This window comes from Ursus americanus, chromosome 4 (assembly GCF_024610735.1).
Source record: "Ursus americanus isolate L20-20 chromosome 4, mUrsAme1.1.p, whole genome shotgun sequence".
Taxonomy (NCBI): Eukaryota; Metazoa; Chordata; class Mammalia; order Carnivora; family Ursidae; genus Ursus; species Ursus americanus.
Genome location: NC_142130.1, coordinates 91,999,102 through 92,025,299, shown reverse-complemented (window position 1 = coordinate 92,025,299; position 26,198 = coordinate 91,999,102). Strand labels below are relative to the sequence as shown.

General features: G+C 45.0%; 2 long non-coding RNA genes across 2 annotated transcripts in view; one reads left to right on the top strand and one right to left on the bottom strand.

Moving 5' to 3' along the window:
• Positions 1 to 848: 848 nt before the first annotated feature.
• LOC148110299 (uncharacterized) overlaps positions 849 to 26,198 on the bottom strand; it is a 28,051-nt gene continuing 2,701 nt past the window's right edge. The window contains exons 2-3 of the long non-coding RNA XR_015724274.1: positions 6,433 to 25,386; positions 849 to 5,303 (exon numbers count right to left, since the gene is read on the bottom strand). This is a non-coding gene — a long non-coding RNA (uncharacterized LOC148110299). The remainder of the gene's footprint in view (positions 5,304 to 6,432; positions 25,387 to 26,198) is intronic.
• Positions 21,097 to 25,817, top strand: LOC123802665 (uncharacterized). Its single transcript, XR_006782601.2, has 3 exons — positions 21,097 to 21,223; positions 21,784 to 21,952; positions 24,892 to 25,817. It is a non-coding gene; the product is annotated as an uncharacterized LOC123802665 (long non-coding RNA).

Genomic DNA, 26,198 nt, shown 5'->3' with positions numbered 1-26,198 from the left:
CCCCAGGAGCTTCAGATGCTGGTGGTCTACAAAGCACACTGTGAGAATCTGTTTTACAACCAAAACCTAGTGTTGGAGGCAAGTTTTTCGAGATGTCACCTCTAGGGCTACACATAGCTATAAAGAACACAGAACAGGGATGCCTGGGGTGGCTCAATCAGTTAAGCATCTGCCTTCGGCTCAGGTCATGATCCCAGGGCTCTGGGATGGAGTCCCACATCAGGCTTCTTGCTCAGCGGGGAGCCTGCTTCTCCCTCTCCCTCTGCCTGCTGCTCCCCCAGCTTGTGCTCTGTCTCTTTCTCTGACAAATAAATAAATAAAATCTTTTGTTTAAAAAAACTATGCTAAAAAAAAAAACCCACACAGAACAGCTTCCTGTTAAAATCAAATCACAAAGTACAACCCTCCCCATCCCCCACTCTCCCCACAGTTTAAGCTGAGAAGAGGTCTAGACAGATGCTGGTAGAGAGGGGTGTATTTTTCCAACTTAGGTCCAGGGTTCCTAGGCTCTTCCCTCCAAGGTCTGCCTTCCCCTTGGAATGTTTGTCGTTGTTGTTTTTTAATCTGATTCCATTATGCCCACCAAACCAATCCCAGATCAAAGTCTCTTTCCTCTTATCTCCTGAGTATAACCAAAATTAGCTGATATTTGCAAAAGAATGTTAATAAAACACTGCAGAAAACTAGGAGAATCCTTATTGAAAATGCAAATAGCAATGAGCATTCAAGTTTTCAAAATGTAGGTTTCTGGTGCTAAGATGAGCCTTCCTCCCCACCGCTACTCCCACCCCCAGCGTCCTCGCCTCCTGCTGGCCTCCATCCCTCTCCAACGCAACCCTTCCCTCCTCTGAGAATGCACACAGGAAACAGAAAAATGGTTTCTTATCCACATGCACACCTCCCCACCCATGCTGGTGCCCCCGGGGGGCTCTGGTCTTCTGGCCCTCTGGGCTTCAGGCTCTGCAGAGATGATTTCGCGCACACCCCATTCATTGCACACCTGTCACTGCGTGGGTGAGCACGACATGCCTGCCACAACAATCCGCACACAGAGCAGCTACACGCGTGTTCCTGCAGAGCCACTCTGGTAGTCCATGGAATACAGCACAAACTTGAGAACTGGCCCCTTGGATTCACATCCAGTAAAAAATGTCAAGGTCTCCATCTAAGAAGTTCAAGTCTACTCTCCCCTTCACACTCTCTCAGGGATCCCCACTTCCAAGACCTGCCTGAATTCTTATCCTCAGAACTAGCTCTTCACCTGAAGGAAGAGACCATGGCCGCTGCGATGACTATGTTTGCATAACAAAAAAAGAGAAAGAAAATGAGTGTTGACATGATAAAATGTTTATTTGGATTACTGAATTAATTACTGGATTGGATTACTATGTAACGTCATATAATTCCCTAACATGAAATTGCACTTAGATGTTTAACGGATCACCTTCACTGAAAAGAATCAGATTCCATGGAATGGAGACTGCCCCAGAAAATCTGGGATGTGTGGTTGCTGTAGTAATTGATGCCTTCTAGAACAAATCCATGCTTGGCTAATTACAGCCTTCTATTTTTAAACTCATCTACATTCTTGTCCCCCACCCCACCATTTCTCACACTACTTCAGCAATAAAATACTATTACTGTTATCTGTACAGCCTGTGCTGATCTCAAAATAACTTGTTTCCAGTCAGCCCCTGCGTGAGGCAGAGGCGCTCGTTCCCCAAGCGCATGGAAGGCCAATCAGACACCTTAGAATGACCCCCGAACACTTCTCACGATAGGGATAAAACAGCAGCACCGGTCCCAGGCTAGAGCCTCCCTGTGGGGGTCTGGGGGCCGAGGTGAGGCCAGCTTGGCCGACTGCCCACCACGTCCCTGAGCCAGGCCCAGGAAGGCCCTTTGGTACAAGCCCCGGGGGGGAGAGGGATGGCAGGGAAGCACTGGGGCCGACCTGAAGGTCAGTCCGGAGCCTCTTGGACTATGTCAGCACATCACGCGGCCATATCAAAGCCCCAAACCTGCAGGCTGAGCAAAGCCTCCAGCAAGCCGCCTTCCACTCTCTGGCTTCCGACCCCAAGCCTGGCTGCCTGGGGTCCTGCTAACTCTGTCTGAGGCCTGTGCTCTCCGCAGCAAGGCTGGGGGTGCTGTGGAAATAGATGAAGACCACCCGGTGAGAGCTAGCAAAGGCTATTATCTATTCAGAGTGTGCTGTAGCAAGGGAATCCGCCACCACCACGGGCTCTGTTCCTTGCTAGGTCTCTTGTAATAAAGTACCACAAACCGAGTGCCTTAGACAAAACTGACGCTGTCGCAGTTCTAGAGGGCAGCAGTCTGAGGCCACGGTATCTGAAGGGCCATGCTCCCTCTGAAGGTGCCAGGGAGACTCTATCTGTTTGGGCTTCTTGCCTAGCTTCTGGGGGCTTGGCACTCTTTCTTTGACGTTCCTTAACTTGTAAAAGCCCTCACCCAGGCCTCTGTCTTCATGTCCACATGGCATTCTCCCTGTGAGCACATCTGTGTCCAAATGTTCCCCTTTTATAAGGATACCAGTTATATTAGATGAAGGGCCCACTCTACTCCAGTATGACCTCATCTTAACTAATTACATCTGCAGGGATTTTATTTCCAAATAAGGTCATATTCTGAGGTACTGAGGATTAGGACGTCAACATATGAGTGTCCGGGGGACGCAACCCATAACACTTGCTCTGGCAGAGACTCAAAAGCAAGCAAAGCAGGGAGTGGGAAAGCTTTACAGTACACGAGAGGGAAGGCTCCATGTGGGCCCCGAGCAGAGGCTGTGAGCACAGGGAAGCTAACTAGAAGCAGGACGATTGGTCATGAGTGCATATTTAGCTTTCTCAGGTTGGTTGAATTGGAAGTAGAGGCAAAATTCAGGGAAGCTGGCAGTTATTGACCAAGTCCTGGCTGTTTTGGGCTCATTGCTTCAGAGGCTTTATATATATACCGTCTCTCCCCTGTCCATTTTCTGCGTTCATTCTCTCAGTGCACATGCTACCTCCTGGAGGCCTCGGGGTGCTTCTGGGGCTGGTGACCTCAAAAGATCTGCAGAGAGAGTCTGGAGCAGGTGGTCTGCAAGGCCCAGCACTGGAAAGGCTCAGTGCCCCCCAAGAGCAGACCCAGTGCAGACCTGCTCAGACCCTTACCCAGAGCAGAGGCCAAACACCCAGGGCACCCTTCTGCAATCTTCTCTTTCTCTCTCCACCAGGCTGGGCACAGCTGTGTAGTGGGAAAGTGTAGACACACTGACCCTAGAGCAACTGTCCTTAGGCTTTTAGGTCTTAGCACCCCATTCAGGACTCCAAAGAGCTTTTGTTTATGTGGGAGATAGCTATCAATATTTACCACATTAGAACCGAGAAATTTTTAAAATATTAAACCCATTACATGTTAATGTGAATAACTTATTTTTATGAAAAATAACTATATTTTCCAAAAGAAAAAATTGCAAGGATGGCATGATTTTATTTTTGCAAATCTCTTCAATGTCTGGCTGAATAAAAGCCAGCTGGATTCTCATGTCTGCTTCTGCATTTAAACTATTATGTCACACATCATGTAGCCTCTGGAAAACCCCCATTACACTCATGTGAACAAAAGCTTATAACGTGGTAGAATTATCATGAAAAATATCTAGACCTTGCAGAGCCGCTGAAAGGGTCTCGGGGACCCCCAGAATCCCCAGGACCCTGACATAGACTCATGCTTAGGTACTGAATCAGGGATCGAGTCCACGGCAAGCCTGCAGGGAGAAGGGCCCCTAGAGATATGGGAGGAGGATTATAAGCCATCCCAGTCAAATAGACTCAAATCTCACAAATTAGGAAAATGCCCCAAACCTGAGTGAAGACATAAGAAGTTTTAGACCTGAGTTAAAGTCAAGCACTTTCAATATCTTAACTTCCCACTTGAAAATGCAAAGGCAAAAAGAGCAGAAATGAAAACAAATAATGTTTGTTAGTTCAATTTTCCTCCACTAGTTCCAAGATTATATGCAATTAGAAACTGATTTAACTGATGGATGCTGGGGGTGCAGCCACCCAGAGAACAGAGCCCTGTTTAGACCCACCGTGGCCCATGGAGCACAGGAATGTGAGCAGAAGATCAGCCGTGGAATAACCATGTGGGAGTGTCTTTCTTTTCCAGTCTTCTCTCCTCTTGGTCCAGCCTTCTCTCCTTCTTCTCAAATTCCTCTTGGCATTTTCTTTTTCCTTCCCCCTCCAACTCTAGTGTGTACCCCAAATTGTGGTTTGCCCTGACATTGGAGATGCATGAAGTAGCCAGCCACTTACTAGAGTAGATTAAAACTAGAGGCCTTCTTTAAAATGGTTGTTTCTATGTTATGTAAATTGTACCTCATTAAACAATATATGAATACCCTTATTTTAAGCCAAGCTTATTTTTGAAAATTTTTAATCCTACAAAAAGTATTACAGCCATTAGTTTAAATAGGGAAGAGTGATTTGGAACTTCTGAGTCCATAAAATATGACACAGGATATATGTGTTAATTTTTAAAGAAAAGTTAATGAATCACGTAATATTTCCAGAGATTATATTCCAGATTATTTTAAAACATAAAGAACAACTAATTAAGTATGGATCCAACCATAGAGAATCAGAGATACTCAACTCAATTGTCAAAATGCGGGCTCGTGTCTCCGGAAGTCACCTGCTTGACCAAACTTTCACTATTGAATGAATGAATGAATGAATGAATGAATGAATGAATGAATGAATGAATGAATGTCCAAGCAGGGCATTCATCTCTAGTCCAAAAGCACATAGAGATTCATAATGAATCACTGAGGAAAGTAGATATATACAAGGATAAAATTAGAAATTGGAAGTAATAGTCACCAATTGCTACAGTAACGCTGTGTAACAACCTCAACACCCAGTGTCTTCTCAATGAGTTTATCATGTGTTGCAGGTCCGTTGGGCTGTGGCTGATCCAGGCTGCAGTTTGGGTTGTGGTCTCTTCCCCATGTTCTTTGCATGATAAGTAACAGGAGCATAAGAGACATGAAAAACCACATAGGTACATTTAAGGCCTTCGCTTGCATCACATTGGCTAACATTCCTTTGGTCAAAGCCAGCCTACCTGACTGCACCCAACATCAATGGGTACCTTGTGTCCACAGTGAGAGGGGAATTGTTGCTGAACGATGATCCATCAACTTGGGGCAGAGAGGGCAGCTGAGATAAAATTTGTAGAGCAGTATCTTCCAGAAAACTTGAACAACATGTTGCTTTGATTTGAAGTCTGGTATGGAAGAGACCCTGTAGGGAAACAGTTCAATAAGATTCTTCTAAAATAATAGTATCTTGAAAAATGAGATTTATTTCTAACTCTGCATTTTGGAACACATATATGAAATTATATCAAATAGAAAGAATGTACTTTTTATATGAAAAACTCTAAATCAAGTCATCCTGCCTGAGGACAAATAGTGAATGTGGCCACCTTCACTTATTCATTTTTCATCCACACTTGAGTGTTATGGGGTGAAAGACATGTGCCAGGTGCTGTGCTGGGGCTGTGAGGGATACAAGGATGAAAAAGATGCCCTGCCAAAAGTACTTAGTCCAGTTCAAAAAAGAAGAAAGACATGTTCATAAATAACTGGAACTTGAGACACAAATGATAAATGCCAATTTTTAACACATAGATAAAATGCTCTGGGGGTTTAGCAGAGGGAGCATTACTTCCAGATGCTGAAAAATGATAATATCATGGTTGACAGGATTGCAAGAAACTCACAGAACATTCAAACCAGCAGATAATCAGTCCAAACTCTTTATTTTACAGAAGAGGAAACAGAGGCCCAGAGAGATGAAGTCAGGCATGTAGAGGGGGAGAACTTTTCCCTCCTTTCCTTCTAGGTTCTTTGGCTGGTCTAATAATTAAACTGATATAAGACAGGAGATATTGATAGGAGAAAATCAAACAAAGTTTAATAACATGTATACCTTCTGGTTACATGGGAGACACCCAGGAAAACTGAATAACTCTCCAAAGTGGCCAAAGCCATAACCTTAAATTCCATCTCCAGCTGAAGACAAAAGATGCTGGGGGCGGGGGGAGTCCATTGTGGGGGGTGACCAGGAAAAGCATAGTGAACAGGGTTAGGTTGTTATGCAGATTGAAGTCCCTGCCAACTCCACTGATTGAACAGTTTCTGGAGACTGTAGCCATCCCCCTCCTCCTGATACCAGGAAGGAGACACCTTACACATGGAGATTTCCCGCATACATGCAAATGTCTCTTTAAAAAGGGTAACTTCTGCTGGGTTTTCAGAGCTCCTCCCAGGTCAGCTGCTTCTCAAAAACAACCAGCCTAAAACAGTCCCAGTGCCAAAGAGGCACATTTGGGGGGGGGGGGGCATATTTTGCTCTCCTTCAGTCCCACCTTTGAAACTTTGAGGAATTTTCCAGTCCAGAAGCTGAGTGGATAGATTACTCCCTATCTCACTGAACCACTCAGTCCTGAGAACAGGTCAGTTCAGGTAAACAGTTGTGTCTCATTCCAGGAGGCCGTCCTAAAGGTGAGCTCCCAAAGCTAGGAGAAATCAGGTATTTAATAAGGCATTTCTATGGAAACAAAAGAAAAACAAACATTAATGATTGGAACAAATTATGTCAGTTTCTGAGCCCACAGGGCACCCAGTCAAGAACATTTCTAGATGTCAGGCTGGAAGCATCTTCAGATAGCAAGGGCAGGTAGTGGCAATTGGACAGGTCTTCTTGGAGAAGGGTTTGCAGTTTGAATGTCTCTGGTGATCCTTCTGATGGTCAAGAGGCATGATGATTTTCTAATAAGACCTGTCGCATTGATTCCTCTGAAGTTTATATCAAGTCGTTTATATTCAGTTGGCGGGACTCCAGGCAAAAGGGGAGTTTTTGTTCTTAGTGATTCCAAGTCAAAAGGTGGGAGAAACTTGGAAATGTTAGTTTGGAGATTTGTGGCCAGATATTTGAGGAAACTAGAAGAATTCAGAATCCAGTCCAGTTTAGAGGTAAATAACATAACCTCAAAGTAATGAACAGAATTGGAATTTAATATCCACCAGTTATATTAATAGTTCCTATTGAAACATATTTTTCTCTCTAAAATTACCCCATTTCTACAAAGACCATTACAGTAAAATTTGTTTGCAAAATTAGTCTAGTCTCAATAAATTTGACCTGATTACTTATGTAAGTCCAGCAAGAATAACAGTTAACCATATAGACTCTTAATCTGCTTCACTGGAACTTTTCGTAAGGAACCTTGAATGGGACTTTTAAAAGCCTCTCAAGGCCAGGAAGCCAAACCAAGGTCTTGCCAGACTTGCCTGCAATACTTATAGATTTGGGTGAATTCCTCTCTTCTTAAGGATCCCAAAATATCCTGAGGTTTCTGCACCTGCCATGAAGTGACCTTCCTCAAGCACCTGGCAAAACTGCTAGGAAGCCTGTAAGCAAGGTACTAGGCTGTTTTTAAGGGACTTTATTGGCTCCATAAAGTCAACTTTAGTTCCTTAAAGCTGTCTGGTCATATCTGAGTTTGTACATCTCTCTCAAATGTGACAGTCTAGTCAAAGCCTTGGTAATATAACCAATTTCCAATTGTGTCCTGTTACAGGGAGAACAGGTTCTAACAACTTATGCAAATAATTATATTCTTATAGTATAAGAATACTCACTGAGAGTTTCTGAATTCTGGAGAGATCTGGTAGGGGAAAAAAGAAAAATGTTTCATCTTTGTTCACAAAGGTATGTTTTATCAAGTTGCTCTAAGACATAGGCCACTAAATCAATGGTATGATCTTAAAGTTATCAGGTACCTGCATTCAAGAGTTCTTTCCATGAGTCTTCACTAAAGATGAAGCACTTTTGCAAAAACATCACAGTAAAACAGTAACTGTAAATGGCAAAAGGTTTTTAAATGGCCATGGTTAAAGATTTGATGAGAGTTCATTATAATACAATTGACAAAGAAATTTGCTTATTCTGTAACATACAACATTTTTAAATAATAATAGAATTACAAGTGATAACATTGTACTGGGACGTATCAGAATTCTAGGAATTTTATAAAATTTCTGGAACACCGATGTGAATAACACATATCCACACAAACATCACAAACCATTATGAAACTGTACATAATTATCTGTTTTACCAAAGTGATAATAAAAGATTTCAAAGGCAAATACAGAAGGTTATATAGCTGTGAGCAAAACTTAGCTCTTAATATTGAAAAGACCCAGTTTTCTTCAGTAATCAGAGACCTGATGGTAAGGAGCACAGAAAATCATTTTTATAAAACACAAAATCTTTGCTTTTTTAGACGGATTACTTAAAAGGTAAAGAAAAACAATCTTTTATCAGGAGGAGATCAATGGTCCATGAAAAGTTAGTCTTTTTAGTAAATGAAAGAAAATCAAGTTTTAGCTTTACATAAATACACTACTGATTTTAAAGCTTAATTTTATAATCCTTATCATAAACTCATTACATTTTAGCCAACTTGACTAAACAAAGTAAAATTCTCTTTCTCTTCCCAACTTTCTATACTAGTTTTACTTTAGGACAATTTTACCTTCTTTGCCATTAACAAAAATGCATCTTCATATCTCATACATTTTCTTATCCAAAAACACATCTTACTTTCCTTGTATACGGAGTTGTTTTCCTTATTACTTCTAGTAGCTTTAATTACAAATGTTAGAATTCTTAACCCTTAGAAATTTTAATTTCTAGCAAAACTAACAAGTAAGCAGTAGTGAACAGCCTGTTACACCCACATTCTTTAGATTGGCAAATTTATGAATACATTTCATAATTTCTAGGAGCATATGCCTTTTTAAAAAATAGTACAGTCTTTCAGTGTGGCACAAGACATGTTTACTAACAGACCCAAATATTTTCAGTGCCTCTGTAATAAGAAGCCAAAAATAGATAAAATTATGTTCAGTAAATGATCTAGATATTCAATGAATTTCTCATCATCTAATTTAACTCAGCACAACTTTAAATTTCCAAGTTACCAAAGAGAATTGAAATTATTTTTAAGTACATATACCATAAAATACAATTATTGCCAAAAAGTTCACCTAAAAACTCTTTTCCCACTTAGAGCTATCTCACTCATTTGTTCCCAATGATGATGCTTGGATTACTCACAAAAACTTCACAAGATATTAGACGAAGTCAGCCATCATCCCAAGTTATTCTTCTTGCTGACAAGTTTTGTAAGAGATAACATGAATTTGATTAAGTCAACATGGGTAGTTGTTTATCTGCATTACATTTAATGTCTTCACAAAGACAACTATTTTAATTACACTGACAAACTTCAACTAGCTTCCATTTACCAAAGATTACCCCACATCACATGAACTTGAGAAATGTTTGGCTTGTCTGTATTTCTGAGAGTTTTAGAGTACCCAGTCCTTAATTTATATAAGTGCTTGTTTGTCTTGAAGCCAATTGAAGAGAACACTTTACAAATGAATTTTGGCAGTACCATTCAGAGGTAGAGATGTCCCACATCCGTACCATACATATGTAGCCTCACATGAACATATAGACACAAATTTTATAGCTTCCATTTTAAAATTTTAACCATGAAATGGCTATAACAGGCAAAACTCACCCATTTATGAAGGAGCAGCTGGATTCAAACTGTGTTTCTGGCAAATGAAATAAATTAAGTTTACCTGTTTGGATGGCTAAAGCTTCCTCTACTAATATTTCTGGAGAAGACAGCTGAGATTTTTCATTAGCCCACTTTCCAAATATCTCCCTTTTTCTCTCTTTCTTCTGGTAAGAAACATCTCCCTAAAGTTTGAATTTCAAAAAGTGGCTCTTCGGTCCTAGACAGGATGGGGGTAGAAAGTCTACATCACAGAGGCACCTGGGTGGCTCAGTCGATTAAACTGCCACCTCTTGGTTTCAGCTCAGGTCATGATCTCTTGATCGTGGGACCCAGCCTGGTGGTGGGCTCTATGCTCAGCATGGAGTCTACTAGAGATTCTCTCTCCCTCTCCCTCTGCTCCTCCCTCTGCTTGTGTGTGTGCGCGTGTGCACACACATACTCTCTCTCTAAAATAAATAAAATCTAAATAAAATAAATAAAATCTTAAAAGATAATATAAAATTATTCAAAAAAAGTCTACATCACAAAGGCACAGAGAAAGTATCCAGTTTTTCTCCAACAGAGAGTTTTGGGGGCATATTTGCCTATAATCAGGAGGTCTAGGATAATTTTAATTTTTCCTTCTTTTTCTTAAGTGCAGGACAATTCTCTTTCCAATGTCCCAATGTCTATAAGCATTCTGAGATGAATATGTGAGGTCTGGGGATTGGTAAAGATAGGTGGGATTGAATTGCTTCTAGAGCCCCATTTCAGATTTTGTAGAGATTTGCAAGACAAAGCAGTTGCTTCCAATTCCCCCCAAAATGGAGTGGTAGCCTGAATGATATCAAAAGAGTGATATGCCCATCCAACTACATTTCTTTTAATTTTTTCATTATCTCAGGGAGATTTCCAGCTAAGATAAAAATCAAAAAAAAATTTTAATGTTCTAGAAATTCAGGGTTTAATGCATTGTCTTTAAAAAGCCTGTATAAAGTATTTAACAAAGGTTTTCATATGCTCTCCTCCTTTCTGAGTGCAAAATTCAACATTAGCCCAATTTATTTTAAGGGGGAAAGCCTCTAATATTGCTCCTATCAAGCCTTGAATATGAGCCTCCAGCTGAGCCATTTCCTGGTCATTTGTAGGAGGACCTGAGTGGCTCTGGCCATCTGTATCCTCTGTGAGGGAGGTTTGCCCCAGGGGGCCATCTGGCTTGCCAGATAACCATAGTGTAATCATGGGAGGAAAGAGCAATCCTTAGCAGCCAGTCCAGGTCCAGGTGAATGGGGCTGTGAATGGCCAGTAATATTTCCAACTCCTTTCTGAATTTCGTAGGATCTTCTGAAAGTAGAGGTAAAAGGCTTTATAATTGAGAAGATCTGTTGCAGTCCAGGTGACATGAAGTTCAGATACATCCACCAAGAACACTGTATGGGAAGACCTGAAGCTGGCAGAGCCTGATTGCAGAGCCCTGGAAAGTGGGAGGGATTGTAACAGCAAAGCCAGCCCTACCACCCTTCTTGAGCGCTGCTGCTCAAGTCACTTCCTGGCCTTTAGTATTTACGAGAGTATCTGTATACCTTGAGCCTGGAGAGCAGGCTCTGCTCTCTAAATCTTACGAAGAAAGGGAGATCAAAACTGGCAGCCGGGTGTTTATGGATTTTCAGGGTATAAGGGAATTGCCTGAGGTGCTGGGGCTGGATTTGAGAGGGGTTTAGACGAGGGGCTCAGAGATTCAAAAGATCTCCTGGTGGGTCAAGGACAGGGATTTGGGAATAAAGGGGGTGTAAGGAGGGAGGAGAAGGGGATTTACCTTAGGTGTGGATGCTAATTTTTGTTCTAAGTCTCATTTCTGTTCCTGCATCTTTTTAAGGGCATCCCTGAGGCTAGCTGCTATATTCTTTGTGTCCACTTTTAGTTTGGTCCTTCCATAGGTACCAATAAAACAATTGTTTAGGATAAGAGCTCTCTAGAAATTTTTTTTTAAATACAGAAGTTTGTCCAATAAAGATTCATCATCTTGCCTTTGACAAGTAGGATCATCTTTTTTTTTTTTTAAAGATTTTATTTATTTATGTGACAGACAGCCAGCGAAAGAGAGAACACAGCAGGGGAGTGGGAGGGGAAGAAGCAGGCTCCCAGCAGAAGAGGCCGATGTGGGACTCGATCCCGGAACGCCGGGATCACGCCCTGAGCCGAAGGCAGACGCTTAACGACTGCGCTACCCAGGCGCCCCATCTTTTTTTTTTTTTTTTTAAGTAGGATCATCTTTTAATCTTGATAGCAACTGAAACCAATAAGCCTTTTAACCACTTAGCCTGAATGCAGGAGGCAGCCCAAAGGGGAGGGCAAAAGATGCAGCCCTTACAAGATCCAGCCAGTGAGTAAGATCCCAGCGTCAGCCTCAGAAAGCAAAGATGTCACAGGCAGTAAGAATGGTGTCTCACTAACAGTGTCTCCGGTGTCCCATGAGAATATGAGAGGCCTCCAGTCACAGACCCACTAATCTGTGACACCGGGCGGGCACCACTGGAGTGGGACTTTTCCAGCACCCAGCAAAGGTTGAGACAATGGACCCTTGCAGACAGGACGGCTATGACAAACTCCTCTGAGAGCTGATCTAGTCAGACAAAGAGAACTGATGCCAGCCGAAAGTCCAGGTTGTTACCTGGCTAACATCAGGAGTTCCCATGCCCCTCCTCTTTTCAGATCCAGTCGAGTCGACCGTCCACCAAATGCATCCCCTGGCTGGCAGAGACCAAAGAGAATATTCTCGCTGGTCACAAAGCCGAGCTCCCAAGACACAGAAAAAGACAAAAGGGAAACTTCACCCGGCTTCTCTTATATGCACATTAACAGCATTAGCGAAGCCTTGGGTCTCTTGGAGCCAAACTAAGAGCTCGGAGGGGTGTGCCTCTGGGTTGAGGATTGTGTGGTGTTTTATGGAGTGCCTCTTTGCCAGAAATTTCCTTGAGATTGCTGGGTGACCTAGTATCAATCTAACCCGTTCCATGACCAACTTATCCTAACATTAGGATCTTAGATTTGGATGGTACAGGCTCGAGCAGCTCTTAAGTACTTGACCCTGCCCACCAATTTCGTGGCTTGGCTCCTAAGACATCCCTTAGCAACAGCTTTTACCTCACGTGCACGTTAACCCACAGCGAAGCTTGTCTAAGAGACCCCGGTCTGGTGAGGACCGTGAACCTGTCCGTCTGTGAAGCCGGCTCACACAGCAGGCCTGGTAGGGCCTAGGCCTGCGTTCTACCCGATGGTTTTCCTCCTTACGACAAAAGACACAACAGACAAAAACAGTGACCATTTGTGTAAGGAATAGGATCAATAAATAAGACTTTTTTTTTTTAAGCAGAATTGCTAGACCCAAGGAACTAGTTGCACGAATATTTTCTCCTGCTAATCTAAATTTAGAAACAATGCTCTCACTGTGCTCACTTCCGCTGCACCCTTCAGGCAGGGGTCCAGGAGACTGACAAGGTCAGAGTCCTTGCCTTTGCCGGCTTTCCATCAGAGGCCCAGGATCTCTCAGCTGCAGCAGCCCCGCCCGTGAAAATCCCATCTGGGTCACCAGAACTGTAGGGGTGGAAAAGGTTTCCCTCCTTCCCTGCTAGGTTCTTTGGCTGGTCTAATAATGAGGTTGATATAAGACAGAGTAACAGGAAACAAAATTTCATAACATGTGGACCTTCTGGTTACATGGGAGACACCCAGGAAACTGGGTCTGAAAACCGAAGTCTGGAAACTGAAAATTCCATCTTCAGCTGAAGACAAAAGATGCTGGGGGAGGGGAGTCAGTTGTGTGTGGGGGGGTGTGACCAGGAAAAGCGCAGTGAACAGGGTTAGGTGTTATGCAGATTGAAGTCCCTGCCAACTCCACTGATTGAACGGTTTCTAGAGACGTAGCCACCCCCTTCTCCTGGTACCAGGAGGGAGACACCTTACACACGGAGATTCCCCGAATACATGCAAATATCTCTTATAAAACGGTAACTTCTGGGTTTTCAGGGCTCCTCCCAGGTCAGCTGCTTCTCAAAAACAACCAGCCTGAAATGATCCCTGTCCCAAAGAGGCACATCTTGGGAGGCACATTCCGCTCCCCTTCAGTGACATTCCTAAAATCACCCGGCCTGCAGTACAAGGGCCAGAATTCAAACTCCGTCTTCTACTCCTTCCATTGTTTTCTATGGTATCATTTCTGTGATCCCCGAAGCTGCTTTCCTGGCAACAGTTCAAGTCCATACAATGAAAAATGACACCGCTAAAGAGGATGGCATTTATAAGGTGGGAAGAGAGGCATGAAGAGCCAGAACGTGGTTAAATAAATACCAACCGGTCAGAAAACAACATAGAAAACATCAGCCGGAAATTTACAACCTGCAAGTATTTTCCCCTCCTTCTGCCATGTATATTCACCCAGACGCCTTGTTCTTGGACCGAAACACCCAGAAACACACCGGTCTTTTTTTGGCATGAGAAAGGGAGATGTTTTGAATGATGCAAGGTGTCTCTTGTTCTAAGAAACCTTTAAGGATGTGAGTTATGGGGCCTTTACTCCTGCCTTGGTTCCTTTAAATTATGCTCCTAGCTTGGCAAAGAACTCTTAACTGCCTGGCCCATTAATCAGGCCAAGCCATAAATTTCTTGCCTCGTTGCCCTGTGGAGAATCCGTCTGGAAGATGTTCATGCTGGAGTAGTTTGGGAAGCTCCCACAACATCGATGGCCTCTTCAGGTCAGCCACCCCCCTGCACTCCAGAACACAGGGGATGACGGGCAGGGCCACCCAGGACACACCCCTCGGCCCTCCGCTGTGGCCGTGTGGTCCCGACAAGCCACTTGACCACTCTGGGCTCCTTGTCTGCAAAATGGAAATAATCGTATTTCTCTTTCTGGATTGTGTTGAAGGTTAATGAGATAAAGCGCATGAGCCAGGTGATACTGCATCAGCTAATAACACCAGTACAACCAGAGCCGCGGCACAGCGTCCTTAGCCCCATAGCCATTGCTCTTGCTCCACGGGAGAGGGCCCCCCCTTGCCGGCCTGGCTCCAGTGTCCACCTTTGTAATTCAGTGTGCTGCTTGAGGGCACCTGGCTGGCTCTGGCGGTAGAGCACGATCTCAGGGCTGTGAGTTCAAGCCCCACACGGCGCATGGAGCCTCCTTTTAAAAAGTTTAAAAATTAAAAAATAAAAAGTGAGGCTCAAACAGGGAACCTCTGCGTCCTAATGGCTGAGGTAATGGTGGGCCCGGATTTGGCTGAAGTCCAAACCAATCCTGTCTCTTCCTGTCTCTCTGAAATGCAAACGAGGTAGAACACGCCACCCGGAGGACCAGGAAAATTGCAAACCCCAGCTTGAGAGGCCGTCCCGGTTTCCTAGGGCCCCTTCCTGCAGGAGCACCGCCCATCCTCACAGCCAGACGGCACTGTTTTTCCCTTTGGATCCTTCTGCTCCTGTATCTTTGGCAATAGCCCAGAGCTCTTCCCCCAAATGCACCTCTCAGGGTGAGTCTTCAATGGCTGATGTGTCTTTGCTCAGTTCAACTGTGAAATAATAATACCAAGATTTCAGCCCAGGTATGTAGTGCATGAATATGAATTGAGACTAAATTTTAGTTCCATCCGCAGCATCCAATGGGTACCAACTCGCAGGCGCTGCCTACTTCCAGGAAAAGCTGGCCCATCTCTCAGGACGCGAGCCCTTAGGGACGCCTAACTGGCGTATCCTTAAACCTATAACTAGATGGGCGGGGAAAGCAGGGCCAGAATGAGCACTGATCGTGTCTAAGACCAGCGGATTCGGGTTGACTGAGTGTGAGATCTCTGTGCCTTCAGAGCTCCCCAGCGCTTGCCGTGGGGCAGGAATGCTGCGGTCCCCTGCTCTCTCCACCTTTGTAGGCCTGGTCTTTGGCCAGAAGCTCTGGATCTCTCGTTCTCTCTGCAGAGTCCTCAGACGGGATCCCCACAGTATACAATCTGATACACAGCCATCCTGGAGAGAGAGCATCTATAAGACCTAGTAACCCTAAAAATAAAACTGCTAGTGATTTTACCAGCAAAAATGGGTTTATTTGGGATTAGCCGAGAATTGCAATTAGGACAGGCAAGCATGGGAAAACTATACGCAAGTCCAATGAATAAAGGAGAGAACAACTCTTTTACAGAGGAAAGCGGCTCTTAGCAACAAAAAATTCATTGCGGTAAAGTGGGAGTTCAGGTGTAGCGGCTTCTCATTGGCTGAGCTGTGACTGTCTCTCATTAGCTTGGCTGTTGCGGGGAGGGGGGTGGGGTGGAGAAAACCTTCCTTCCTCCCGCCCAGGGTGGTCAAGTAGTGTCCCCAAGCAAGGCACCTCTCTTCCTGTTGGGTCTGCAACGGATGCCGAGTGCTCGCGTGAGAGCTCCCCCTGACAGCCTCCTGACTCCATCCTACATGAGGTTTCCTTTTATTAATTCTCACACAGCCATCTGAAAGTTAACATGCTGTGGATTTCTAACCCTACCTCAAGGAAAAGTGTGTATAGTAAAAAAAAAAAAATTTACATTAGCTTTCTATTTGTTGTGTTAGATGATTCTGTAATGAATGTAAATGGTTTGCTGCAGACCTCTGACCTCCTCAAATCTTTCTCAGAATGTACTCATAGCCCTATATTTCTTTTTAAATTAATTCCTGCTTCCTCCCCTAATTATTGTGTAATTCAGTGGTATCAGTTTGAAAAATCAAGTCATTATTATACCAACAGCAAACAATAAGAGAAAGAGAGAAAAAAAAGGATCACTTTTTGAAAAGCATTTTTTGGTGCCCCTTGCATCTCAAGTGTGGCCTTACCAAGGATTTCACATTTGAGATTTAACCCTTCATCTTTTTTCTTTTTTTAATGTATTAGATCTTTTCCTTATCCTTTATTTTTTAAGGTAAAACTTCTATAAAGTGGGATGCACGGATCTCTGTATACCATTCAGTGAGTTTTGACAAATGGGTACAAGTGCATGACTCGAGCCCTGATCATCAGAGCGAGCATTTCCGTCTCCGAGGAAAGTTCACTCATATCCTTTTGATCCATTTTCCCGCTGCCGTTGTGGCTTCCATCAGCATAATTTGTCTTGTCCTAGAACTTCGTATATAGAACCAAACAGTGTGCACTCTCTTGGGTCTGGGTTGTTTCACTCAACATAATGCTTTTAAGATGCATACGGTTTCATGTATCCGGAGTTTGTTCTTTTCTGAGTAGTATTACGGGGTATGAATACATCACAGTTTCTTCATCCACTCTCCTGTGCACGGAAATGTGGGTTGTTTTCAGTCTTTAGCTAATAGGAATAAAGCCGTTATAAAGGTCCTTGTACATATGTTTTAAAGGGCATATGTTTTTACTTCTCATGGATAAATATCCGAGAGTGGAATTGCTTGGTCACAGGGAAGGTGAGCGGTTCACTTGATACGAAACAGCCATTTTCCCAAAGCATTGTGCCCGTGACCACAAATGACAGTTGTGGTGACCACATGCTCCACGATGCTGGGTGTTGGGAGTCTTTCACATCAGCCATTCTCCTGGGGTGTAGGAGAACCTCATTATAGGTTTTAATTTGCATAATTACTCATGAATATTGAACACTCTCTTATGAGCTTATTGGCCATTGATTTTGTTGCCTTTGTGAAGTCTATATCTGACTATCTTGCCCCCTTTTTAATAGGGTGGGTTGTCTTATCATCGAGTTGTAAGAGTTCTTTTCCTAGAAGTTTTTTCTTCTAAGCTTTCCTCTACAAACGTTATAGTTCTAGCTCTTATATTCAGGTCAAGGATCCACTTCAAGTCAACTCTTTTGCGTGGGTGAGATAAGGGCTGAAGTTCATTTCTTCCATATGGAAATCCTGTTGCTTCAGCGCCATTTGTTAGAAAAACTATTTTGCCCCCGTTGAATTATCTTGTCCCCTTTGTGGAAAATCAATTGACCATATAGGTGTGGATCTATTTCTGGAGTCTGTATTCCATGCCAAGGACCTCTGTCTACCTGTCCGTCGACACACAGTCTCGAGTGCGATATGGTGGAGACAGAGATGACTCAATAAGCTGACAGGAGGGGAACCTGAGTAATGGGCACAGATAGTAGGTGCATTACACTATTCTACTTTCGTGTAATAAAATGCTTTCAAAAAGAGACAACTTCGAAAAGCATGGGGGGTGGGAGGGATGTTACCTCATGTGTAACACCAGAAATGTAAATTAGGGCAATCCATTTTCACATCACCAAGTTGATGTTTAACAGCCATACTCAATTTGTCTTGGTAATACATAGTTGTATTTTTACCTCCACACACATAAACACATACCGTCTATTCCAAACAGATGAAATATTTAAATGCAAACAATGTCATACAAGTAGAGGAGAATTTTGGAGAGTGCTCACATTATCCTGAGGTGAAGAGGTTTTTCTTAGCATGACAGAAAAGTCCAAAACTATAAAGGAAATGATTAACATCTAATGACACGAAGACATATAATGTCCACATCAAAAAAAAATCGTAGAGAAATTAAAAGATGAAGGACAAGCGGCAAAACATTTGCAATATATAAAACAGCCACAGGGTGGTTATTGTAATATGTAAAAGGCTCTTTAAAAATCATTAAGAGGTGGGGCTCCTGGGTGGCTCAGTTGGTTAACTGTCTGCCTTCGACTCAGGTCATGATCCCGGGGTCCTGGAATTGAGTCAGCGATGGGCTCCCTGCTCAGTGGGGAGCCTGCTTCTCCCTCTCTCTCTGCCCCTCCCCCCTACTCGTGTTCTCAGTCTCTCAATCTCTCTCTCTCTCTCATGTGCACTTGCTCTCTCTCAAATAAATAAAATCTTTTTAAAAAATCATTAAGAGATGTGGATTTCAACTGCATTAGTAATGTTATTTTTAAGTGTCTGGTGAGTCAGTAAATCTGTCTGTGGAATTTTTATACCTTTTTGTTTTTATTAGACATTTTATAATAAGTTTAGGATAGTGAAAACAAAACAAAACCATTAGAAAAAGAGGAGCAACCCAATAAAAAAAGTGAGAAACAGGTAAATACCACTAACCAAATGTGAGATGGTGATTTATAATAAGAAATATATATTTGACTTTTGTCCACTGTTCGTGGCACATCGTTCCAAAACTTGGAATTTCCTATATAAGAACCATAGGGGCACCTTTTGTTATAATATTTGAGGGGTTATTTTTAAAGATTCTATTTATTTATTTGACAGAGAGACAGCGAGGGTGGGAACACAAGCAGGGGGAGCTGGAGAGGGAGAAACAGGCTTCCCGCTGAGCAAGGAGCCCGACTTGGGGCTTGATCCCAGGACTCCGGGATCGTGACCTGAGCCGAAGGCAGATGCTTAAGGATTGAGCCACCTAGGCACCTGTAATATTTAGTTTTGTTCCCAGTTTCTGAAACAGTTCCAGGGTGGTAAAAGTGAAGTGGGTGTCTTTTGTTATTTACGACAAACCTCTCTCCCCCACATCTGAGTTTATGGTAACAATGTGACTTTTGGAGAACCCCTAAAGATTGGAAACTGGTTGCAAGGGAAACCAACCTGTGATTAGAGGGCTGGAACTTCAAGCCCCACCCTGCAGCTCTAGGGAGGGGAGAGGGGCTAGAGATGTGAGTTCAGTCACCCATGTCCAGTGATTTAATCAGTCATGCCTTTGTAATGAAGCCTCCATAAGAACCCAAAAGGACAGGGCTCACATAGCGTCCTGAGATTCGGGGAAAATGGGGCACCAGGAGAGGTCTTGGTGCCCCATTCTCACCCATTCTCACCCTTCGCCCATAGCGTGCCCTACACCTTTTTTCTGGCTGTTCCTGAGTTATACCCTTTTATAATATAATATACAGGTAATCTAGTAAGTAAACTGTTTCCCGAGTTCTATGGGCCACTCTGGAAAATAAATCAAACCCAAGGAGGTGTCATGGGAACCTCTGATTTATAGCTGATTGGTCAGAAGCACAGATGACAACCTGGACCTACCATTAGTGTCTGGGGTGCGGGGCAGGCTTGTGGGACGGAGCCCTAACCCTGTGGGACTTGACGGTATTTCCAGATAGACAGTGTCAGAATTTAGTTGAGCTCTAGGACCGCCCGCTGGTGTCTGGAACATTCCTTGGATGTGTGGGGAGCCCCTCCCTCACATCAGACTTTGGTATCTGAACTTTCAGCTCGATTCTAAAAAGCACACTTATTCCTTTCACATTTGAACAATTCTGGTATTAGAACAAGTCTCACAGTCAGTGGGTCCATGGGTGTCCCAGTTCTTATTTTAATTCTTCCCACATTGCTCTCCTAAATTAGTACCATTGACAATATCCGAGACTCAAGGACATATGGCAGAAAGCATTGGTTGATTGGTTACCCATAGAATTACTGCCTTGAAACAATAAACGGCTAATACTTTTGGTTAAGGAAACAAATGAAAAGCCAGTCCCGAGGAACTAAATTCCTCGCAGTGTCCGCTTTCCCACAGCTTTGTCCCTGGTCACCACACCCCCGGATCCTTGTCTTAAGGACGTTTTCTCTTAAGGCAATGAGTCTAGGAGTCTTCGGGAAGAAGGCCCAGTTCTCCCAACACCCTGAGCACAGGATGGGGAGGTGATGAGCCACAGGTCAGCAGGAGACCCCAGGTTAGAGGGCCTGAGCGACGGTGCGCTCCGCTCACATTAGCGCTGGTGAGGTCCCTCTACTGTTCCTTGTTCTGGAGAAACATTTCAGCTCCTCCCTCCCCCGCAGTGTCAATGAGAAGCCTGAATACTTTTGTTTTACAACAGATAACATAAACACTAAGAGGCTTTTCCCACAGTGCCTGGTTGTCCATCCAAATGTGCAATCTTTCTGATTTTAGAACCCAAATGCCCACTCCTCCATCCTGGCTCCTGGGCTTACTGGACTTCCAGAAATATGGAGCTGTTTGGATATTGGACATGGAAACGCTTTGTGTCGACTTCATTTTGCCTATTTGTTTCTCAACTCCCCTCCCGGGTGCTCAGGATGAAGGAGCCAACCTCGGACGCCCAGGTTAGCACCCTGGATCATGACCAGACATGCTGCTCACCTCCCAGGCCTGGGCCACAGCCTGCCTTCCGTTCTCCACCTTTCCCTCCTCCACCCCAGTTCTAACTACTCTTGACAGGAATGGCCCTTTGGCCACATAGATGGACCCAGAACCCCCAATTCTTGCACTTTCTCAAGAGACACCCAGAAGAGCATTAGGAGGGGTGAGTTCCTGTACCCCTTGAGCTTCCGACAGTTCCCAGGTGGCAACAGAAATCCCAAGTCGTTACCTTAGACCCACGCTTTCCTTCTCTCCTCACAAAGGGGCTTCAAGCAGGATCCGAAGATCCGGGCAGAACTTGCTCAGCGGCCCCTGCCACCGGCTCCAGAGCCTACAAGGGCGCCACCAACCACTGTCTCGTCACACAGCTGTCACCCAGGGTCACCTGGAGTGAGTCAGGAGGGGCGGGGCCTCCGTGTCCGTTCAGCTCTGACCTCACAATGCACCGCGTCCAGGGAATTCCGAGCAGCTTAAAAATGGCAAATCCAAGTAAGGAGTGCACTGAAATGCAAAACCCACTACGACCTGGAGAATGACATTTGCGTAAAACAGCAGCTCCTAGAGTGGGCGGGGCTTGTAACCGAGCTCTAGCTGCCACCAAACAGCTAATACGTCGCTTGCTGTCGGCAACAAAAATCCTTCTGAGCAAACACAAAAATAATTACGCGTTGACCTGCCTGAGCCCTAGAATTAACTAAATGGGTCAGGTGAGCTTTAGACAGGAGACTTACATGTAATGACTCCAGTGATACAAGCCATCCCCCCTCCTGCACAGGGGGTACATCCCCAGACTCCTAGTGGACGCCCGAACCCTGGACTATTAGTACCGACCCTCCCTATACTATCCTTTTTCCTATATGCACATACCTATGATAAAGTTTAATTTTTCAGTTAGGCACAGAAGGCAATTAACAACAATGACTAATAATAAACTAGAACAATTAAGACAACGGTTTGTAATGTGAATGGGCTCTCTCTCTCTCTCTCTCTTTCTCTGTGTGTGTGTGTGTGTGTGTGTGTGTCACCGTATCTTCCTGCACCGTCCTCAGCCTTCTTGCGCTGACGGGAGATGATCAACTCCCTCCGTGATGAGATGACGGGAGGTGAGTGACACAGGGCTAAGCTACTGCCGACCTCCTGACGGCACATCTGAGTGTCACCCACTTCCAGACCGTGGCGGCCCGTGGCCAGCTGAAACGGTGGAAAGCAAAACCGCAGGTAAGGGTGTACGATGATAATAACAAGTAATAACTGGAATGTTCCTGAGTCTTTCAGTCACAAGGGAGAGACCCCCTCTGTCGCCTCTGCAAAGGGGGTTTCCAGGCACCGAGACCCTGGGACAGCAGCAGAGATGGCGGGCATGGAACAGGCCCCGAGGAGCCAGGCGCTGCCTTCCGGCCCGGATTCTGGACCATTCTGGGCAGCGCCCGTCACAGATGGTGTGTCAAGGGGCCCCTCAGTCCCTCCCTGCGTGGCTTCCCCTAAATTCTCTCCTCCTGGTGGCTCTTACTCCCGGAGCGCCCTCTGGCCCGTGGCTCTTCTGCCTCGTGACACCCGAGTCAAGCCAGACCATAAAAGGGGGGGGAGGTAAAGCAAAACTTGGTGGAAATTCTGAAATAAAAAGGATAGGAAGGGCAGGTGACGTGAAGAGCATGTGTCCCTTCCCGCACGACGGGAGTTTCCGGGGACTGTTCTAAAGAGTGAGGTCACCGATAGGAAGCCTGCATCACTGCCTAAGAGAGAGCTCACTCCCTAACTGCCTCCCTGCCACCTCATGACCCCAAATCAGGAGTCTCTGCCCTCCCCTGTGGCGCCAGTCCCTCAGAGGACATCCAAGGAGCCCGTGATCTGGCCCCTGACCCCCACTCCTTCGCCACCTCCATTTTCCCTTCAGATTTGATGTTCTACCAGTCTGACTCAGTGCTTGAATTGGCTTCCTGTGGAGGTGAACAAATTACCACAACTTTAATGGCCTCACACACCACCAATGCATCATCTTGCACTTCTGGAAGTCACAAGTCCAAAATGGGACTTGCTGGGTTCAAATCAAGGTGTTGGCTGGCCTGTGTTCCCTTCTGGAGGCTGTAGAAGAAAATCCATTTACTTGCCTTTTCCAGCCTCTAGAGGCCACCTGTACTCCTTGCTCTGGGGCCCTTCCTCCATCTTCAAAGCCAGCAGCTTGGGCTGCGTGCTTCTCATGCCGCCATTTCTCTGGCTCTCCCTCTTCTGCCTCCTCCTCCACTTACAAGACCTTTATGATTATGTTGGGTCCATCCAGATAACCTAAGAAAAACTCTGCATCTCAAGGTCATCTGGTTAACCTTAATTTCATATGCTACCTTAATTCTCCATTGCCAGTAACCTAATATATCAAAGGTTCTGGGGAGTAGAACACAGATGCCTTTGGCGGGGGGGGGGGGCATTATTCTACCTCCGTAAAAACACCATGGCTTTTGCATCTCCCTGCCTTTACATATGCAGTTCCTTCTGCCAGGAATGCCATCTCCCTGACTCCTATTCCCATTTCTCAGACAAACTCATTTATTATTCAAGATCCTTCTCAAGTGTTACATCCTCCACTATCCACTCTATTCCTCTTCTGAACCTGTAAAACCTTGAATCAGGCCCATACTGTGGTAAGATGAATATTTATGCACCCCAGGCCCATTAGATTGCGAACACCCAGCATCCACTATGTCAGGAACCTTTTTCACTCAACAGAGCTGTAGCATGGCCGTGTCTTGACTTCCCCTTTCATCGGAAGGGCTGTATTTCCACCTTGTCTGCTCTTCCCTGGATCTACTTGTGTCCCAAGGCCAGCACCACTCTGATTTCATTGTAGTGGCTTTGTACATGTCCTGATACCTGAGAAAGCAAGTTCCACCGCCACTCGCCCTGTGCCCTATCAGTCATCTTCCTCCTGCCTCTCAGGGCCCTTCTCTCAGGCACCACTTCTTCTGTCCTCATGACGGGGGCTACACAGGTGTATGCCTGCACCAACACAGATCAAATCGTACACTTTCAATATGTCTATCAAAGCTGTCAGGCATGTTTAACACAATCGCTACCAAAATACCACCAGCATTTTTTACAGCACGAACAAACAATCCTAAAATTTGTATGGAACCACAAAAGACCCCCAACAGCCAAAGCAATCTGGACAAAGAAAAAAAAAATATATATATATGGAATATTACTCAGCCATCAAAAAGTATGAAACCTTGCCATTGGCAATGACGTGGATGGAACTAGAGGGTTTTATGCTAAGCAAAATAAGTCAATCAGAGAAAGACAAATACATATGATTTCACTCACATGTGGAATTTAAGAAATAAAACAGAGGAACATTGGGGAAGGGAAGAAAAAAAAAGAGAGAGGGAAACAAACCATAAGAGACTCTTTAACTACAGAGAACAAACTGAAGGTTGATGGAGGGAGGCGGGTGGGGGGTCGGCTAAAAAATACCATAAGGCAATTTTTAAGAGTCTATGCTGACTGCAAGTAGCACTTCAGGAGTTTAGCACATAAGCAGGTGGTTAGACCGAAACTAAGAAAATTTCTTTTCCTTCTTTACGAAACTAAACGCTTGACCCCATGTCAGTAATTGGCTCACCTGGTATGACTTCGTGCTGCTGGCTAAGCACCTCTTCTGGGATGGCGTCCCAGGTACGCCCAGCAGCTTGCACCAACGCGTCCCCGGTCGCCCCTGCCCCGGGGGCTCAGGGTGGAGAGCCGGCAGCGGGGTGCCTGTCAATCACCCGCCCTCAAGCAGTGCCTTGGAAGAGAGTGGCAGCCAGGCTCCTCCTCTTGCACGGCTTCTGCGGCACCTCTTGGGGCGGCCTCTGGGATTCGGAGATGCGGCACCGCCCTCTGGACAGCTCCCGCAGCAGAGGGCGGGGCTCAAGCAGGTCGGACTGGTGCAGCATCCCAGCAAACTGGTCTAGGGCGCTGAGTCATGACCGCACCCTCTCCGGGTCTGCGGGGTAGCTGCGGGAGGGGCTCTCGCAGTCCCGGGGGTGGAGGCTGCTGCCGACATCCTACAGTCTTATATTCCTTAGAGTTCTCTCGTTGGCCAAGTCCCCGTTCCTCCGGTTACTAATTCTTCACGCTGAAGTTTCCCTGTAGCAATTGCTGTGTGGTTTCTGATTCCGAGACAGACACGGCCGAGAAAACCAATCTGCAGGACACGCTGTCAGTCTTTCATGGAAAAGGAAGGATGTTGGAGGAAGTGGTGCCGGGAGCCCAGAGGAACCCGCAGCCATGGAGATGCCACCAAGGATCCCAGAGTCCTGGTTCTCGTGCTGCTGCGAGGTCCCCTCCCACACTGACTAGGGCTGACCGGTGGACCAGGAGGACACTGTGGACACAGCAGACTGTCCAGTCCAGCCGCAGAGCTGTGTGGCTCCCACCTCGTGCTCCTCATCCGGCCAAGTGAGGGGCCAGGTCATGAGGCGACTGTAGGAGCCCTCCAGAGAGGCTCCTGTCCCAACTCCGTGAATGGTGGAGGCCTCCAGCCAAGAGCTTGTAAGGGAGATGACTTGGCAGGGACCCTCCAGCCCCAGGAAACCTTCAGATGACTGCAGGCTCCACTGGAGGGACCCCAAACCAGACCCGTCCAGTGGAGCTGCTCCCGAACTCCTGGCCCAAGGAAACTGAGCATAAGAAGTTATTAGTATTTTAAAGCCACTAAAGGGGGGGTTAATTTGTTACGTAGCATTCAAGGACAAATACACATGGTCTCAAAGGGTCTCCCACAAAATGCCTATTACTTACAAAGGGAAAACGAGTAACTTTACAATGCAGAACACTGAAACCTACCACTTCAGCAAAGCAATCAGAGTGAACATCACCAGTACGGACATACAACGATAGCACCCACACCTGATACGAGCTACCGAGAACAGCCCAAGATCACTTCCCGGTATTCTTTGCCAAACATGTATAATTTTGAGTTAATCACAAAAAGCATCACACAAACCGAAACTGAGGGAAACCAAAACTGAGGGAAGTTCTATAAAAAAAGTAGCCAGAGATCTTCAAAAATGCCAAGGTCATGGAAGGAAAAAAAAAAAGACCAAGGAAATGTCTCAGTAGGAGACTGGAGACATGCGACAAATCAGTGCAGCGTGTGGCCCTGGACGGGACCTCATCCAGAAACCTGGTGAAGTTTAAAGAGGTCTGTAAATCAGGGAGTCATCTAGTTTCCCCGTTTTGCAATTGTGTCAATGGTTACAGAGCATGTTCAGTGTAGAGGACAGTGGACGAAAAGTATCTGGGAACTCACCACCTTACTTTTGTAACTTTTCAATAATCCTGAAATTACTTAAAAATTAAAAGTTAAAAATAATACCTTTCAAGAATGAAGGTAAGGACGCTTTCAAATATCAAAAAGCAAAATAATTTACTACCAACAGACTGCCAAAAAGAAGAAACTAGAAGGTGTTCTTCAAGTAGAATGAAAATA